At 45.0% G+C, this 20,075-nt stretch overlaps 1 protein-coding gene across 4 annotated transcripts in view; it reads left to right on the top strand.

Annotated features, from left to right (window-relative positions):
* The window catches only part of LOC116988360 (cAMP-dependent protein kinase inhibitor alpha-like), an 84,193-nt gene that overhangs the window by 37,784 nt on the left and 26,334 nt on the right, over nucleotides 1-20,075 (top strand). The window lies entirely within an intron of this gene.

Here is a 20,075-nt window from a genome sequence, read left to right as displayed (position 1 = left end):
GTTCTGTTTTAGACCCGAAACGTCATCCATTCCTTCTCTCCAGCGATGTTGCCTGCCCCGCTGAGTTACTCCAGCATTTTGTGTCTGTCTTTGGTTTGAACCAGCATCTGCAGTTCCTTCCTGCACAATTTGAAAGACTGGTGCGTGTTTGATTACGAGAATGGTCTTGAGCAGAATGGACAGGCACGAATCACGGTTGCCTCCAGAGCTCGTTTTGAATTGATGTCGGCAGTAACTCAAAAGAAAGACAAAAAAAATCCTTTCACACCTGCAATATTCAAAAGCTGCTTAATACTTCAAACCTAGTCTTCGGATGAGAATGGTCCATGTGTTCTCAATTCTACACGGCATGTCTGGTCTTTTAACTGATGCGTACGATGTGAATTGGTGTTCTATATCTGTTCTCGCTTCCTAAGCTGCTGTTGGTTAGGAAGGGAAAAATTATAGCATTGCGTTGCATTTTAAGTTCTGGAGGGGTATCTGTGTCATTCATAGAATAGTACAGCTCGGCACTGGTCATTCGGGCCAAAATGTCCGTGCCATAGAATGATGAAGGAGGACCTCATTGAAACTTATCGAATAGTGAAAGGCTTGGATAGAGTGGATGTGGAGAGGATGTTTCCACTAGTGGGCGAGTCTAGGACCAGAGGTCTTAGCCTTAGAATTAAAGGACATTACTTTAAGAAGGAAATGAGGAACGATTTCTTTAGTCAGAGGGTGGTGAATCGGTGGAATTCTTTGCCACAAAAGGCTGCAGAGGCTGTCAATGGATATTATTAAGGTGGAGATAGATAGATAGATTCTCGATTAATACGGGTGTCAGGGGTTATGGGGAGAAGGCAGGAGAATGGGGTTAGGAGGGAGAGATAGATCAGCCATGATTGAATGGCGGAGTAGACTTGAATGGCCTAATTGTGCTCCTTTCACTTAAGACCTTATGACATAACATGATGCCCATATTCCTCAAATCCTTCCCATTCAAGTGTCTGTCCAAATGAAGTTTAAATGTTGGGACAAGGAATTGCAGATGTTGGTTCACAAAAAAAAATGACACAGTGTGCTGGAGTAACTTAGCAGGTCAGACAGCATCTCTGGAGAATATGGATGTGATATTTCAGGTCGGGACCTTTCTTCTGACCCGAGACCCTGAATCGGACTTCACCTACTTCATAATGGATAAGTGGCTTACACTTCTTAAAGCCCTGTCCCACGGTGCGAGTTCATTCCAAGAGCTCTCCCGAGTTTAAAAAAAATCAAACTCGTGGTAAGCACAGAGAATGAACGTAGTGAGTACGTTGGAGCTCGGGGGCGTCTCTTAGCGGAAGGTACTCGGGAAGACTCGCTAACGGCAGGTAAGCATGGGAAGACTCGTGAAGATTTTTCAACATGTTGAAAAATGTCCACGAGAGCCCCGAGTACCGACGAGTGGCCATCACCGTAAATCTCAGAGTTCGAATCAGGGCAAACTCGGGAGAGCTCTTGGAATGAACTCGTACCGTGGGACAGGGCTTTTAAACGTGAATCTGGGCACTGAATATACATTCACGTGGCCCATTAACGTATAACCCACTCTGATGTACTCCCCCTGTTTTTTTTTTTTTAAAGCATTATTCAAGTGTGATAAATTACTTATTTTCCTAAATTTAATACGAGGAGGACACTAACATGGTGAACCTGTGCAATTCATTGCCACAGATAACTGGAGGCCATGTCTTGGGTATTTATAAAGCAGAGATTGATAGGTTTTTGATCAATTAGGGCAAGGGTTCCCAACCTGGGGTAAATTTGTGGATTCTGGATTTGTACATTTGTACATTGACTGACTGACTGTTTGGTTTTGGTTCTGTTCATCATTAGTTGTTCATAAATAAGTGAAATAACATTGTTATGTGCTATTAAAGTTGCCTGGGGTAAACGGCACAAAAAAGGTTGGGAACCCCTGAGTTAGGGTATCAAAGGTTATGTGGGGCGGGAAGGAGAATGGGGTTGAGAGGAAAAGATGGATCAGCCATGATCAAATGGTGAAGCAGACTCGATGGGCCGAATGACCCAATTCTGCTTCTTTAAATATTACTCAAGTGTGATGAATTACGACTTTGCCTTAATCTAACACGAGGAAGACACTGAAGCAAATGTCAGCATCAACACCATTGTCCTGACTTTGATCAGTTATCTAAAAACAGAACAGGATATGCACCAAATTCCTTAATTGCATTAAATATCACCTCTAAGCGAAGGAACATAAATAAAGTTAATGCAATCTGTCCTCAGCCTCTCTAAGTCATCGTGAGTCTCAATTGATAGATAACCATTATAACAGTCGTGTAAGAGCAATGTCAAGCTGTCTTGACTTTATTTATAGACTTCACCGAAGGCTGCAATTGTAAATGCTCGGAACTGCCGAGATTTAACCCTGTTGGGCATTTAGCGCTTGGCAACACAGACCACGAGCACAAAACAAAAACCTTCAAAAATTCACGAGAGTTGCTCATTGTCTGGTCGTTGTGTCTAAAAATATCCTGGGCAAGAAATGTTACTGAATGGCTTCTCTGCTCACAGCCACAGGGAGATGATCTGCACATGTCACGTCATCTTGGGCTACTTTTTCCACCCAGAGAGTTGTGAATCTGTGGAGTTCTCTGCCACAGAAGACAGTGGAGGCCAATTTACTGGATGTTTTCAAGAGAGAGTTACATTTAGCTCTTCGGACTAATGGAATTGAGGGATATGCGGAAAAAGCAGGAACGGGGCACTGATTTTGGATCATATTGAATGGCAGTGGTGGCTCGATGGGCCGAATGGCCTACTCGTGCACTTATTTTCTATGTTTCTAATACTGAGGACATGGGTAAAGCTGCTGCCGTCATTTATGGTGCCCAAAGTGTACATCAGTGAACAAAACGTCACACTGACCATAGCAGCAACAACTGCGAAGCATATATCTGTGTAGTTGCGCTTATGGTATTTCAATTAAAGCTGCTAGCACAGGTGGCTCAGTGGTAGAGTTGCTGCCTTATGGTGCCAGAGACCCGAGTTCGATCCTGACCACGTGTGCTGTCTGTACGGAGTTTGTACGTTCTCCCCGTGACCTGCGTGGGTTTTCTCCGGGATTTCCTGTTTCCTCCCACACTCCAAAGACGTCCAGCTTTGTCAGTTAATTGGCTTGGTATCATTGTAAAATTGTCCCCAATGTGTGTAAATTAGTGTTGGTGTGCAGGGATCGGTGGTCAGCATGAACTCGGTGGGCCGAAGGGCATCTTTCTGCACTGTATATCTCTAAACTAAAACCGAGCACAGAAAGATCTGACAAATACAGACGATATAAAGCTTAGAATGTAGAAACAAGGAACTGCAGATACTGGTTTACCAAGGAAAACCACAAAATGATGGAGTAACTCAGCAGGTCAGGCAACATCCCGGGAGAATATGACCAAGGGACGTTTCAGGTCGGGACCCGACTTCAGACTTGCCCATATCTGCCGTTCAATAAGATCAGAGTTGTCCGATTTGTAACTTCAACCCTGCTAACGGATGCTAACATTTCAGCCCTTGTCAAGGGGTGGGAGATTGCAACCTTCACGTGGTCCGCCCTGTTTCGACGAATGCAATCAACCTGGCGTGCACAATCAAATAAGATCAAATAGAACAAGTTGTCCCACAACTTTAGGCTGTGCACGACATACGCAAGAAGAAGAAGGAGAAGTCCTTGTCAAGTTCAGACAAAAATGGACAAGGGTTCATAAACTCAGTCTGCTCACGAAACGTTGTGGAACTTAGAAGGATACGAGCCTACTCTTTGTTCATCCATATACCTGTTAGTTTTGAGTCTGATGCTGTGCCTTTAATGACAGGGCTTTCTCTGTCACAGCAGGATAGTGAGAATGGAGCAAGTGGCTGATTGCCTACTTTCTCCTCCAACATCAATTATTGTGGTGAATAAACCCCATTAGCCTGTGATCTGCAGGGTGTTTTCTTTTCCCTTTTTGCCGTTTTGGGCGGCGACTGTGAAGCATATATCTGCATACACTTACTATTTATGGTATTTCAATTAAAGCAGCTTGCACACGTGGCTCAGCGGTAGCTTTGCAACGCCAGAGACCACGGGTGCTGTCTGTACGGCGTTTGTACGTTCCCCCTGTGACCGCTTGGGTTTTCTCCGGATGCTCCGGTTTCAATGAGCCCTAGTTTGACCACACCGGGCGTATTGTGTGCAGTTTTGGCCCCCCAATTTGAGGAAGGACATTCTTGCTATTGAGGGAGTGCAGCGTAGGTTTACATGGTTAACTCCCGGGATGGCGGGACTGTCATTGCTGAGAGAATGGAGCAGCTGGGCTTGTACACTCTGGAGTTTAGAAGGATGAGAGGGCATCTCATTGAAACATATAAGATTGTTAAGGGTTTGGACACGCTAGAGGCAGGAAACATGTTCCTGATGTTGGGGGAGTCCAGAACCAGGGGCCACAGTTTAAGAATAAGGAGTAAGCCATTTAGAACGGAGACGAGGAAACACTTTTTCTCACAGAGAGTGGTGAGTCTGTGGAATTCTCTGCCTCAGAGGGCGGTGGAGGCAGGTTCTCTGGATGCTTTCAAGAGAGAGCTAGATAGGGCTCTTAAAAATAGTGGAGTCAGGGGATATGGGGAGAAGGCAGGAACGAGGTACTGATTGGGGTTGATCAGCCATGATCACATTGAATGACGGTGCTGGCTCGAAGAGCCGAATGGCCTACTCCTGCACCAATTGTCTATACAGTTACTTTTGTTGGTTAAACCTTTCGTGTTAAACGAATTGTTGTTTTTCAATATGATGTTATTTTTAAGCTGACGTTAAATGAACAATTTATTTCTTTAAAAGTTATTGGCCCTTAGATTTATTGGAGATAAGTTCATTTCCAATGTGATTATTAGACTTCAGTGTAACCTTCTTGTTTTGTGAAGGCGGGTGACGCGGAGTGTCGTACAACTTTTTAAATGGTTTTTAGGGCGACCACGGGCGTCAGTCGCTGACGTTCGCAGTCGCCGAAAAAAATCGCAAAGTGGGACAGGCCCTTTAGTAATAGAAACCTTGAACATCAGTGGTTGATTATGACATTCCTTGACCACAAGGTCTATCTGTATACATGCTGCACAGTTCCTAAATATCTTCTTTAAATGATGTTTACATTTTCATTGAAATACTAAGTGGACGCCATGACCCAGAGGGGTAGTTTTCCGCCAATTCAGAATTTGCTTCTTGACTAACTATTTCAACTCCACTTATTGATAATAAACTGTCTTTGCTAATTTAAATAAGAAAAATGAACAGTTTGATCACTGCTCCAGTGCACTGCACACACTGCAAGGCAGTTAATTTCTTATAATGGGTTTTATAAATCATCCCAAGCTAAGTTGACAGATTCAGGAAGGCAGAATTGGTTTTCTATCGGGTAGGCAAAGCTCTGACTTGGATCATGTCACGGGAGCAGAGTTCTGCCATTCGGCCCATCGAGTGTGCTCCGCATTTGAGCATTTTTCCTTTTTAGTTTAGTTTAGAGATACAACGCGGAAACAGGCCGTTCGGCCCACCAAGTTCGCACCAACCACCAATCCCCGTACATTAACACTATAGTACACACACTGGGGACAATTTACACATACGCCAAGCCAATTGACCTACATCCCTGTACATCTTTGGAGTGTGGGAGGAAACCGAAGAGAACTCGGAGAAAACCCACACAGGTCACGGGGAGAATGTACAAACCCCGTACAGAGAGCACCCGTAGTCGGGATCGAACCTGGGTCCCAGGAGCTGCAATCGCTGTAAGGTAGCAAATCTACCGCTGCGCCACCGTTCTCAATCTCATTCTCCTGCCTTCTCTCCATAGCCTTTGATTCTTACTAATCAAGAACCTATCAATCTCCGCTTTAAAAATACCCCAGACATGGCCTCCGCAGCTATCTGTGGCAATGAACTCCTCAGATTCACCACCTTCTGGCCAAAGGAATTCCTCCACATCTCCATTCCAAAGTGAACGTTCTTTCCCATCAGCAATGTTGCGTGGAATTCTCCCTAGACGTGAGATGCAGCATGAAAACAGGCCGTTTGGCCCAGCGAGCCCACCTGAACAGTGATCACCCCACACACTAACACTATCCTACACGCACTAGGGACAATTTACAACTTTACCAAAGCCAATTAAACTCCAATTCAGAGTGTGGGAGGAAACAATAGACAATAGGTGCTGTCTACACGGAGTTTGTACATTCTCCCAGTGACCACGTGGGTTTTCTCCGGGTGCTCCGGTTTCCTCCCGAAGATGTGCAGGTCCTTTAGCTTAATAATTGGTTCAGCAAATTGCTCCTGGTGTGTCGGAAGCAAAAGTGGGATAACAGAGAACTAGTATACGGGTGATCGATGGTCGGCGTGGACTTGATGGGCCGAAGGGCATGTTTCCAGGCTGTATCTGTAAACTAAACTAAACCAAACGCATGTTATGCTTTCTCCCGACTGGGCTTTGTACGAAAAGGAAAAGAGATTTGGAGATGAAGAATAGCGTGGATTATGACACACAACTCCACAAATTAAATTTTGTGCTAAAAATACATTGCTGAAGTAAATCATAGTCTAGCTTTCTATGAGGGCGCATTATTGAGGTTCATACAATTACAATGCTATCAGTTTGATGAGAAATCCACTATTTATAGTTTCTAGAGGGTGTTTTGGCTCCTGGGAACATGTTGAACTTGCAAGTATGCATTTGTCATTTCACACAAAATTATAGTGCACTGTTGCAGAAACAAATGGCACGAAGCAACATGAGGTCCTGTTTCTGAATAGCTTCTCATCCCCACTCGGGTTCAAATTTCACTGCAAAACAGAGAGGCTACAGGAGAGATTTAATGGAACATGATACATCATCAAATCTGTCTTCAGTTTTCTGGATTATTGGCAACGGCAGTGATAGAAAAAAAAATCGAACCTGATCTCTGGATGCCACCAATGTCGGATTTCACGGCACTGCGAAAAGCTGACGATACAGGAGAGGCAAAGTGCTGGGTCTGAAGAAGGGTTTCGGCCCGAAACGTCGCCTATTTCCTTCGCTCCATAGATGCTGCTGCACCCGCTGAGTTTCTCCAGCAATTTTGTGTACCTTCGATCTTCCAGCATCTGCAGTTCCTTCTTGAACAAAGTGCTGGAGTAATTCAGCGGGACAGGCAACATCTCTGGAGAACGTGGGTTGGTGATATTTGGGGTCGGGAAGCTTCTTTACTTTGGACTGTGGCGTCAGCTGATACACAGACCACTTGTGGTCGAACCCTCGTCAGTAGCTGCGAGGGCTGGCACGTGACGTCATGGGCTAGGGGGAGTGTCCTGCTACTTAAGTTTATCTCACCTTGATCATTGGGAGTCAACAGGTCGCAGAGCTCGAGAGAACAACCTTGCTCAGCTACAGCAGCAATGACAATTACGTTAGCGGACCAAACTTACATGTAACAACTGAATACAGAGAAGGTTCACCAGACTGATTCCTGGGATGGCAGGACTTTCATATGAAGAAAGACAGTATAGACTCGGCTTGTACTCGCTAGAATTTAGAAGATTGAGGGGGGATCTTACAGAAACTTACATAATTCTTAAGGGGTTGGACAGGCTAGATGCAGGAAGATTGTTCCCAATGTTGGGGAAGTCCAGAACAAGGGGTCACAGATTAAGGATAAGAGGGAAGTCTTTTAGGATTGAGATGAGAAAATCATTTTTTACACAGAGTAGTGAATCTGTGGAATTCTCTGCCACAGAAGGTAGTTGAGGCCAGTTCATTGGCTATATTTAAGAGGGAGTTAGATGTGGCCCTTGTGGCTAAAGGGATCAGGGGGTATGAAGAGAAGGCAGGTATGGGACACTGAGTTGGATGATCAGCCATGATCATATTGAATGGCGGTGCAGGCTCGAATGGCCTACTCCTGCACCTATTTTCTATGTTTCTATGAATAAAAACTACTGTTTGAACCAGCCTGACGTCTGGCCTTTTCCTGACTATGTTTGGTGCCGCTACAGGACTTTACTTTAGAGATACGGTGTGGAAGCATGTCCTTCGATTCCATGCTGACCAGCGATCGCCCCCTACACCTGCACTACCCTTCACATCAGGGACAATTTTATACATTACAGAAGCCATTTAACCTCTAAATCCATGTGGTTACAGGGAGAACGTACATACTCCATACAGACAGCACCCATAGTCGGGATCGAACCCAGGACCCTGGCGCTGTGAGACAGCAACTCTACCGCTGAGCCACCGTGCCGCTCAAAAACTGATTGCAATTATGAGTCTCTTTGGAGTGTGGGGGGGAAACCGGAGCACCCGGAGAAAACCCACGCGGTCACAGGGAGAACGCACAAGCTCCATACAAACGGCTCCCATTGTCAGGATCGAACCCGGGGTCTCTGGCGCAGTAAAGTACCGCTGTGCCACCCATCAAATTCCTTTATTGAACCGGAGGGCCTTGAGACCTTCCTGGTGGGGGACGGAGGTGACTACTGAGGGACAGTCTGCTGATGTGGATGATGAGCTATCGAAACACATCCTGAGCTGCAGGGACAGGCTGGGCAGGCTCGGACTTTGGTTGAGGGCTGATCTTGTAGAGGGGAATAGGTAAGGTGAATGCACGGTGTTCTTTACCCTGGCAAGTACTATAACAACAGTTTAAAAGCATTTGGACCGATACACACACTCCTTGATGTGCAGAAGGTGCATTGTTCCGTGAACCCTCGCGCATGTCACATTTTATGCGTCGGAGTCACCAGCCCCATCCACTGCCTGAAATAACTCTCTGAGTCTTAAGGAAATAGGCAACGTTTCGGGCCGAAACCCGGAAGGGTTTCGGCCCGAAACGTTACCTATTTCCTTCCTGAAGGGTTTCGGCCCGAAACGTTGCCTATTTCCTTCGCTCCATAGATGCTGCTGCACCCGCTGAGTTTCTCCAGCATTTACCTTCGATTTTCCAGCATCTGCAGTTCCTTCTTAAACGCTGAGAGTAATAGCTGTCTCGGCGGTGTCCAGGGCACTTTCCGCAGCCTGCTGCCTTCTGGGTAAGCACCACGGCCATTGCTGGCCTGTTTCCAATGTGAACTTGAGCGATCGTGCGGTGTTGCAGAAATTACGAACCGCCCAGATTGCACTGGGGACTGAGTGCAGAGTTATTTACATAAGTGCGAGATTACGTAAATCGGCCATTGCGCAAGTCAGGGAGTGTCTGTGCGTGGATAGGAAAGATTTGGAGGAATATGGAACAAATGCACACAGGTGAGACAAGCATTGATGGGACATCTTGGTCGGCGTGTACAAGTTGGGCCGAAGGGTCTGTCTCTGAGCTGTATGACCCTGTCTCTATGCTCCACTTTGAATCTGCAGTTTTATTTCCTGCAACTAAATCGAGAGGAAAAGAAATGAAATTATTTGTCCTGTTTTAATACTGATTATTACATCAATACAATGAATGTTTGAAATTTCTTCCACAATTACTGTCATGTTGCTTTTGCATGTTGAGACATTTCCTGCAAAAAATGCAGTTTAACTGTTTGGAGGTCTGTAGCTAGTGCATCATTTTGTTTAGTTTGAGGACTTATTTGATGATCTTTTTAACATATTCCTTCTCGCAACTGTGATTTTTCTTCAATGAATATTGCCACTTATTTTTAAAAACCCCTTTGCTCCGTAAATGCCCTGTAACCAGGGGTGTAATATTACACTCCTCTCTCTCTCTCTCTCTCTCTCTCTCTCTCTCTCTCCCTCTCTCTCTCTCTCTCTCTCTCTCCCTCTCTCTCTCTCTCTCTCTTTCTCTCCAAGCCATGTTTCAGTAATAAACAGGCCTGTACGTGCGTCTATCGTGCCCAAGCTCTGGTTCCTGGAAGGTTGACAACTGGGGTATTTCTTCATTGAAATCCAAAAGCGAAACACGAACGTATTGTTGAATTTGGATTTTAATCCTCTTGAATGGAATTGTGCAAAGAAATCACATGTTGCATGATTTATTTTGAGATCGGCTTAAAATTGGATTTTGGTCACAATACGCTCTTGTTTTATTTTTTAATCAATTTGGACAACATATTGTGCGTAATTGGCAAGCATTAGCCCCGAGGAGCAAATCACCAGGTAAACCGCTTCATTTGCGATGGCGCTGGATGGAATGAGGTCTGTGAACAGTTTTGAGCAGCAAACATGGATTTTAGTACCAGCAGTACCATTTGACATGACATTTCTTTATTTGTAAGAGAGATGCTAGTTTATGATGCATCTGCTGCCCTGCATGTAAAGGCAGTATTTTTAGAATTCATCGACCTTGATAATATTGCAGTCTTGGGCGTTTGCTGGAGACTGTTGCCTTGGCTTGCAACTGGTACCATTTTATCCTGGGAGACGAGTCAAAATCAGCTCAGACACACTGCAAGTCTGCTCTGAATGTGTGTTTTTTTTTTTTAATTGATATGATTTTTTTTGTATAGTCCTTTACATGAAATACAAGTATCATTATTTCACCATGTTCAATTGGTAAGTAAAATCAAGTTTTATATAAGTTTGAGAAACATTGCAATATAGAAAAGGAAAAGGCAGAACATTTACCGGATGAGTAGTCTCTTTTTAAAGTTTTAGTTTAGTTTAGAGATACAAAGTGAAAGCAGACCCTTCGGCTCATAGAGACGCGCACATTAACACTGCCCTGCACACACTCGGGGCAATTCTACATTCATACCAAGCCAATTAATCTACAAACCTGTACGTCTTGACTCTTTGGAGTATGGGAGGAAACTGAAGACCTCGGAGAAAACCCACGCTGGTCACTGGGAGAAGGTACAAACTCCATACAGACAGCACCCATAGTCAGGATCGAACCTGGGTCCCTGGTGCTGTAAGGCAGCAACTCTCACTGTTGCGCCACCGGGCCACCCTCTGTATTCATTCATTGTTCTGAGGGAGAAAAGAAATCCTCCATAACAGAAATTTGGAGTTTACATTTTCCTTTGATATATTTACACAATGCACTTGAATGTTCTCGCCTGAAGTCTGACAGTCCAAGTGTTTTGTTATTTTCTTTTTATTACATTCTCGCCCACTTCATGATTATACTTGTTTGGGGGAAAGTAATAATTTTCTTTTAAATATAGAGAAATCTACTAACATAATTGTGTTAGGACAAACAGGAGTGAAGCGATTTAATTTTTTGGCAGCTGTTCTTGAAGGGCCAATCTGAGATGTCATTTAAAACTTGAGGCAGATGGCTAAAATCTGAATTTGGAACCAAAATGTGACGTGGCTGTAGACTACAACTAAGTGCGATCGATTTTTACTGTCATTGATCTGCAAGTTCATTAATCAAAGTCTCACATAGGCAGTACATTGATTTTGCATTACAATTGTGGAGACTGTGGAGTTTCCACCTTCTCTCTCTAACTGCAATAGTTTCATCCAACAGCCCACTCTACCTGTGTGCGACACGGTGGCGCGGCTGGTAGAGCTGCTGTCTCACAGCGCCAGGGACACGGGTTCGATCCTGACCTCGGGTGTTGGAAGGAACTGCAGGTGCTGGTTTATGCCGAGGAGAGACACAAAATGCTGGAGTAGCTCATTGGGTCAAGCAGCATCTGTGGAGAAAAGGAATAGGTGAAGTTTCGGGTCGGTACACCCTTCGGGTGCTGACTGTGTGGAGTTTGCATGTTCTGTCTGTGTGAGTTTCCTCCCACAACCCAAAGACGTGCGGGTATGACCCCAAAGTCAGGTTAATTGTATAAAATTACCCCTAGTGTCTGAGGAGGGATAACATGGAACTAGTGTGAACAGGTGATCGATGGTCGGGGTGGTGTCTATGCTGTATCTCTAAACTAAGCTGGACAAGCTGGGAAATGTGTAGGAAAGAACTGCAGATGCAAGTTTAAATCAAAGATAGATTAATGCTGGAGTCACTCAGTGGGACAGGCAGCATCTCTGGAGAGAAGGAATGGGTGAAGAAGGGTCTCGACCTGAAACGTCACCCGTTCCTTCTCTCCCAAGATGCTGCAAGTCCCGCTGAGTTGCTCCAGCATTTTGTCTCTTGTCATGTTGCAGTGTTACGGAGAAACGAAGACTGATGTGATGTGATTGCTCCCATCGGAGTCTTGTGCAGACAAATGGTGGCCCCTATGTCATAGAGTCCAAGTTCAGCACAGCAATACTGCAATGGGGGTGAAGCTGCCTCATTAGCACGTCGATCTGACCTTGAAGTCCAACTCCTGGGCTTTGATTGGAATCAACAATCTATTGGAGTTCCCTTCTTACTTTTAATAAGACATCTACTGGAGCCAGCTGACTGCTGATTAGATTTCATTATCGAAATGGCTGGCAGCAGCTGGGAAGTCTATGGTGTAATAAGTGTATCATTAAACAATTGAAGAGTAGATTAGAGATTCAGATGGAGGGAGAAACCTTCATTAAATTCAGTGCGTTAATTACTTAATTTTCTCTGGCACAGGAAGCGTGGAAAGGGCTCCTCCCCGAGTGCAGAGATGCTGGCATGCACAACGGTTATGTTTGTCCAGCGGACCGGATAATCCCACATGTCTCCTTTTGTTCTATCGTCCCATATCTTCTAACGTGGTCTCCGTTTCAATTATCGTCTGAATCGGCAGCCACGCAACCCTAATGTCTGCTGAATCTCTCATCATCCACCCCCTCCCACCTCCTGTCCCAAAACAACCATCGAATCGTGTCCCAAATTGTCCCATGCCATCCACCTCGTGTTGTCCCAAATTGGCAAAGTTGTGAAATGGTGCCTCTTGAATTTGCACTCAGTGGACTGTTCTGTACAAACTGTACTGACTGGATCGATTGTGCTTATGTGCTGGTACAGTTTTGCTGAGTTGTGTGCAAAAAAAAATGTATTTCACTGGATTTGTTAAAAATGATGGTAAAAAAAAAACTTAGAATTGTCCCAATCTGCCTCATTTTCTCCAAAGCCAACCTTCTAATCTAATTCGAGTTTAGTTTATTGTCACGTGTACCGAGGTACAGTGAAAAGCTGAAGATAAACTCCACACAGACAGCACCCGAAGGGTGTACCGACCCGAAACTTCACCTATTCAAACAAGAGGACATGACTTCAGAATTAAGGGACAGAAGTTTAGGGGTAACATGAGGGGGAACTTCTTTACTCAGAGAGTGGTAGCGGTGTTGAATGAGCTTCCAGTGTAAGTGGTGGAGGCAGGTTCGTTGGTATTGTTTAAAAATAAATTGGATAGGCATATGGATGAGAAGGGAATGGAGGGTTATGGTATGAGTGCAGGCAGGTGGGACTAAGGGAAAATAATTGTTCGGCACGGACTTGTAGGGCCGAGATGGCCTGTTTCCGTGCTGTAATTGTTATATGGTTATAGACACAAAAAGCTGGAGTAACTCAGTGGGGCAGGCAGCATCTCTGGAGAGAAGGAATGGGTGACGTTTCGGGTCGAGACCCTTCTTCAGACTGAAGAAGGGTCACCCATTCCTTCTCTCAAAAGATGTTGCCTGCCCCGCTGAGTTACTCCAGCTTTTTGTGTCTACCTTCGGTTTAAACCAGCATCTGCAGTTCTGTCCTACAGCGATAATCTTTTATCGTGTGCAAGCCAGTCAGCGGAAAGGCAATACATGATTACTATCGAGCCGTCCACAGTGTACAGATACACGGTGAAGGGAATAACGTGCTTTGTTAAAGTAAGAAATGCTGCTGCCGGAGTAGAGATTTAAAAGCGTGGAGCGTTTGTCGTGCGTGTGTACAGATCCACTTCTGTGACTAACGCACAAAGTGTCGCTGGTTTGGACGCCATCTTGGGCCCATTGTTTCCCGATCTAGTCACAAATTGTCCCAAGGCAACTGATCTGGCACCATGTTTGCGAGTTCTTCTACTTTGATAATAATAATCATGTACAGTTTAGGGGCTCATGCAATGAAGAGAAGATTGTTCTGAGTTTTGTCACGTTTCGTAGATGCTAGTTTGAACACATTTATTTCGCAGTTTCAGTTACTCCTATTCGAGCTGCAAGCTAACCCGTCCTTGTCTCATGAGATTCTCTCTCCGCTGCCGGCCTGTCTCTGCATTGATCTTTCCTGTCTGTAGAACTGACTTAGTATTCAGGAGGTTCCTGCTGTCATTCACCACTGCGATTCCCTGTCTTGCCACATATTGTTCTCCTGTTCTGCTACAGCAGTGCTGAAAGCATTCTTGTGTAAGTGCAGTACTGTCACTTTAATCAGGTGGAAATATTTTTACGTGCAGTCTAATACTGATAACACATGTACTGCTGGTACTGAATGTAATTTGTTACTATGGTCTTGTTTGGTTTAAAGATACAGCGTGGAAACGCGCCCTTCGGCCCACCGAGTCTGTGCCAACCAGCGATCACCCCATACACTCGTGCTATCCTACACACACTGGGGACAGTTTGCAATTTTGCCCAAGCCAATTAACCTACAAACGTGTACGTCTTTGGAGTGTGGGAGGAAACCGAAGATCTCACAGGGAGAACATGCAAACTCCACACAGACGGCACCCGAGGTCAGGATCGAACCCGAGTCTCTGTCACTAGCTACACCACTGTTTTGCCCTGCATTGCTAGTGAACTGACGAAATGTGTCGGAAGGAACTGCAGATGCTGGCTTAAACCGAACTGCAGGTAGACACAAACTGCTGGAGTAACTCAGCGGGACAGGCAGCATCTCTGGAGAGAAGGATTGGGTGACCTTTGAGCTACTTGACCTGGGAAAGTTTAACACATTTGTCTGATCTGGTTATGGTGCACCTGGTAAACATACATGTCTGAATAGGAAACCATGGATCTTCCCTCATCCCCAGTCCCTCTCCCTTTAAATGCTCTCTGGACCCTGGTTCAGAAATACATTTTGCGACTTTAACACAAAGACAATGAAGTCCATGATATTCTGGCTGAATAACTCGGTATCATTCAGAAAGAACATTCACTGGGCCCTTAGAGAGCAAACAAATGCATTTTTCATGAGAATTTTGCCCTTTAAAAATATTTTTGGAAACACATGGAGATTGGCTTGGAGCGTTGCGAGAATGTGATAATCATCAAGATGCTGCCGGAGATTATGGCAAATCCTTCACGGTATCTAATGAGTACAATTGTCCCAATGAAAACATGAATTACTTCATGAAATTAGCTCATTTTCCCATGACCCAGCCTGGTATTTTGACAAGAATGCGAGCAGATATCTCTGCTGCCTTGAGCGAGTCAAAGTGAAATCTCGCTCTGTGTGAATAACTGGCTATCCTTTTGATATTAGCTACGGTCTGTTTTCTTCCTACATTTTTGCTGAATTCTTTGAAGAGAAGGGGAGGATGTGGTTACTGCCATTTTTGGGACCTGTCACCACTTTTTCTCAATCGAAAATGCATTTGTGTGAATTACTTGCATATTAGAGATCTAATAGGGCGGCACGGTGGCGCAGCGGTAGAGTTGCTGCCTTACAGCGCCAGAGACCCAAGTTCGATCCTGACTACGGGTGCTGATTCTACCCACACTCCAAAGACGTGCAGGTTTGTAGGTCAATTGACTTGGTATAAATGTAAAATTGTCCCTAGTGTTTGTTAATGTACGGGGATCGCTGGTCAGTGGTGACTCGGTGGGCCGAAGGGCCTGTTTCCGTGCTGTATCCCTAAACTAAACTAAACTTGTGTAGGAAGGAATTGCAGGTGCTGGTTTAGACCAAAGATGGACACAAATTGCTGGAGTATCTCAGCGGGTCAGGCAGCATCTACGGGGAAAAGGAATGCGTCTGAAGAAGGATTCCAACCAGAAATGTCACCTATAACTTTTCTCCAGAGATGCTGCCTGGCCCGCCGAGTTACTCCAGCTATATTAGGGATCTTCTAGCATTTTAGGATGTCAATTTGCACAGAAATATCTGCCACTACTTCGGTATTGAGGTGAGGGATATAAGAAACTGCAGGTGCTGGAATCTTGAGCAAAGCAAGAATTGCAGGAGGAACTCAGCCGGTCAGGCAATGTTTCGAGTCAGGACCCTTCTTCAGTTTGTTTGTAATAGGGAAAGAAAGGTGGGAATGGGGTTAAGGCAGGAAGGGACCTGGCAAGTGATAGGTGGGTACGGATGAGAGGAGTCCGATTAGCAGTTGGGTGGAGTTTGTGACAAAAACTACAGATGATATATACATATGTTCAATCTTTTCAACAGCCATGCTTGGTTAAATTCACCGCTAGGCTGGAGGCAATAATATAATATAATGTTATTCCTATTTAAATATTTCATGAACATTATCCTGAAATGAGAAACATTTAGACAGATGCATGGATAGGATGGGTTTATGGGCCAAATGCAGGCAGGGCGGGACTAGTGTAGATGGGACACGATGGACAGTGGGCAAGTTGGGCCGAAGGGCCTGTTTCCACACTGTATCGCTCTATGACTATAAGATGTTATTTAAAAATTTAAGATGGATAAATAAGAGAAATGATACCAGAGACTGGAAACTTGTGAGCGATGTAAGATTATTGTTACAACTCATTATCTGGGGAAGGAGTGTGTGACTTATTATTATTGTAACTTGCCAATAAATAGTACAAATGATACAAAAAAAATCTGAGGTATTATTGTCACCATAACAACCACAAGTGCGGGTTATTAAAGACCTTTGGATTTGGTTTTACATCATGATGAATGGAACTAAATAAGTGAAGCTCAAATTGCTTTGAATTTGTACAGAGATATTTGCCACCGGGGTAGGTTATTGAAATAAATTGTATAACATTGCACTGAAGGCACAAAATTATTGAGGAATATTATTTATATTTTGCATGATCCTCCTTGTCTGGAGAATATCAGAATAATACTAGGGTGGCGCAGAGACCCAGGTTCGATCCTGACTACGGGTGCTGTCTATACGGAGATTGTACGGTCTTTCCCGTGACCGCGTGGGGTTTTTTCCGGGTACCCCAGTTTCTTCCCACGCCCCAAAGATGTACAGGTTTATAGGTTAATTTGGCTTCGCTGAAAATTGTGAATAGTCCCTGGTGTGTTGAATAGTGCTAGTAGTGCATAAGGTGATTGCTGGTCGCCGTGGACTTGTCGGGCCGATGGGCCTGTTTCTGTGCTCTATTTCTAAACTAAACTACACTGAACTAAACTCAACTAAAGACTGTGTGGAGGCAGTTGAAGAGTGTGATTGCAACAAGATGATATCGTATCCCAGCTTCAGGAACTACCACAGATGCTCCGATTTCCGCCCAGCTCCGAAAGGGCCGTGAGCCATGAGTTAATAGGCCACTGTAAATTACTTGTAGTGCAGGTGGGGGCAGGAGAAACAGGAAGTGTTTTTTGAGATACAGAGTGGAAACAGGCCCTTCGGCCCACTAAGTCCATGCTGACCATCGATCATTAGTTCCATGTTATCCCACTTTTGCATCCACTCCCGACACCCCAGGGGCTAGTTGCAGAAGACGATTAACCTACAAACCTGCACGTCTTGGGAATGTGGAGGCACCCGGAGGAAACCGGCATGGTCACAGGGAGAACGTGCAAACTCCACACAAACAGCACCTGTAGAAGGCTAGAACCCAGGCTTCTGGCGCGTGAGGCAGCAACTCCACCGTTGCACTGCCCGATGAACATGTGAGAAAGAGCAGGTTATGGAAAAATGAGAGGGGAGGTTGGGTTTGTTCTGAGAGCTGGCATGGATTCGATGGGCCCAATGGCATGTAATGCTATATGAACATTTTAATTCTGTATCTCCTCCTCCACCTTTTCAACAGGATGGTTATGGATAGTCATAGTCATACAGAGTGGAAATGTGCCCTTCGGCCCAACTTGCCCATGCTGACCAACTTACCCCATCTACACTAGTCTCACCTGCCTGCGTTCGACCCATATCGCTCTAAACCCGTCCTGTCCATGTACCTGTCTAAATGAATGAATGAATGAATAAGTTTATTGGCCAAGTATTCACATACAAGGAATTTGCCTTGGTGCTCCGCTCGCCAGTGACAACGACATATCGTGACTGTTTCTTTAAACATTACGAACTTGCCAATCATGCCATGTACCTTCTCGTCCAAATCATTGATATAGATCAATGTTCGGTTTCCTCCCACACTCCAAAGACGTACTGGTTTGAATGTTAATTGACATGGCATAAATGTAAAATTATCCATGGTGTGTGTAGGATAGTGTAACTGTGCAGGGATCACTGTTCAATGCGGGCTCGGTGGGCCGAAGGAGGCCGTGCCTGTTACCGTTATGTATCTCTAAAGATGACAGTCTTGTCCGCAATGCCAAGATCTCTTAGACAATTATTTTTTTTAATGTCTGGGGCATCGTGTGGTACGAACCTTTGCTTTGACACTGCAAACTTGTGAATTTAAATTGCGCCTCAGCAGAAGTTTGGATTTTCAGCTTGGAGCTCTTCTGGGACATCGGATGATGACTGGAAATCCTGACTCCTTCATGAGTCTGTAAGTGATAGGAGCAGATTAGGCCATTCAGCCCATCAAGTCTAGGATGTAACTAGTAGCGTGGATAGGGGAGAACCAGTGGATGTGGTGTATCTGGACTTCCAGAAGGCTTTCGACAAGGTCCCACATAAGAGATTAGTATGCAAACTTAAAGCACACGGCATTGGGGGTTCAGTATTGATGTGGATAGAGAACTGGCTGGCAAACAGGAAGCAAAGAGTAGGAGTAAACGGGTCCTTTTCACAATGGCAGGCAGTGACTAGTGGGGTACCGCAAGGCTCAGTGCTGGGACCCCAGCTATTTACAATATATATTAATGATCTGGATGAGGGAATTGAAGGCAATATCTCCAAGTTTGCGGATGACACTAAGCTGGGGGGCAGTGTTAGCTGTGAGGAGGATGCTAGGAGACTGCAAGGTGACTTGGATAGGCTGGGTGAGTGGGCAAATGTTTGGCAGATGCAGTATAATGTGGATAAATGTGAGGTTATCCATTTTGGTGGCAAAAACAGGAAAGCAGACTATTATCTAAATGGTGGCCGACTAGGAAAAGGGGAGATGCAGCGAGACCTGGGTGTCATGGTACACCAGTCATTGAAAGTAAGCATGCAGGTGCAGCAGGCAGTGAAGAAAGCGAATGGTATGTTAGCTTTCATAGCAAAAGGATTTGAGTATAGGAGCAGGGAGGTTCTACTGCAGTTGTACAGGGTCTTGGTGAGACCACACCTGGAGTATTGCGTACAGTTTTGGTCTCCAAATCTGAGGAAGGACATTATTGCCCTAGAGGGAGTGCAGAGAAGGTTCACCAGACTGATTCCTGGGATGTCAGGACTGTCTTATGAAGAAAGACTGGATAGACTTGGTTTATACTCTCTAGAATTTAGGAGATTGAGAGGGGATCTTATAGAAACTTATAAAATTCTTAAGGGGTTGGACAGGCTAGATGCAGGAAGATTGCTCCCGATGTTGGGGAAGTCCAGGACAAGGGGTCACAGCTTAAGGATAAGGGGGAAATCCTTTAAAACCGAGTTGAGAAGAACTTTTTTCACACAGAGAGTGGTGAATCTCTGGAACTCTCTGCCACAGAGGGTAGTCGAGGCCAGTTCATTGGCTATATTTAAGAGGGAGTTCGATGTGGCCCTTGTGGCTAAGGGGATCAGAGGGTATCGAGAGAAGGCAGGTACGGGATACTGAGTTGGATGATCAGCCATGATCATATTGAATGGCGGTGCAGGCTCGAAGTGCCGAATGGCCTACTCCTGCACCTAATTTCTATGTTTCTATGTTTCTACCACCATTCAATCATGGCTGATCTATCTCTCCCTGCTAACCCCATTCTCCTGCCTTCTACCCGTAATCCCTGACACCCGCACTAATCAAGAATCTATCTATCTCTGCCTTAAAGATTGTGGGAAAGATTGTGAGCTGTTGGCAGACTGCAGACAGACTGTTCCTCTGTTATCATGACCAATTGCGACTATTTGGGTTGGTCTGCCCATTTAGAATCATGTGCGCTTCCTTTACAAGACCACTTCCTGGGTTCTCTACAACAGTCAGCGGAAATAAATTGTGCCAATGTTGCTCAAATGTTGTTCTTGACTTGGT

The sequence above is a fragment of the Amblyraja radiata genome, chromosome 27 (genome assembly GCF_010909765.2).
Source record: "Amblyraja radiata isolate CabotCenter1 chromosome 27, sAmbRad1.1.pri, whole genome shotgun sequence".
Lineage (NCBI taxonomy): Eukaryota > Metazoa > Chordata > Chondrichthyes > Rajiformes > Rajidae > Amblyraja > Amblyraja radiata.
Note: the sequence above shows the minus strand (reverse complement) of the source record. Positions and strands in the feature narration are given on the sequence as shown.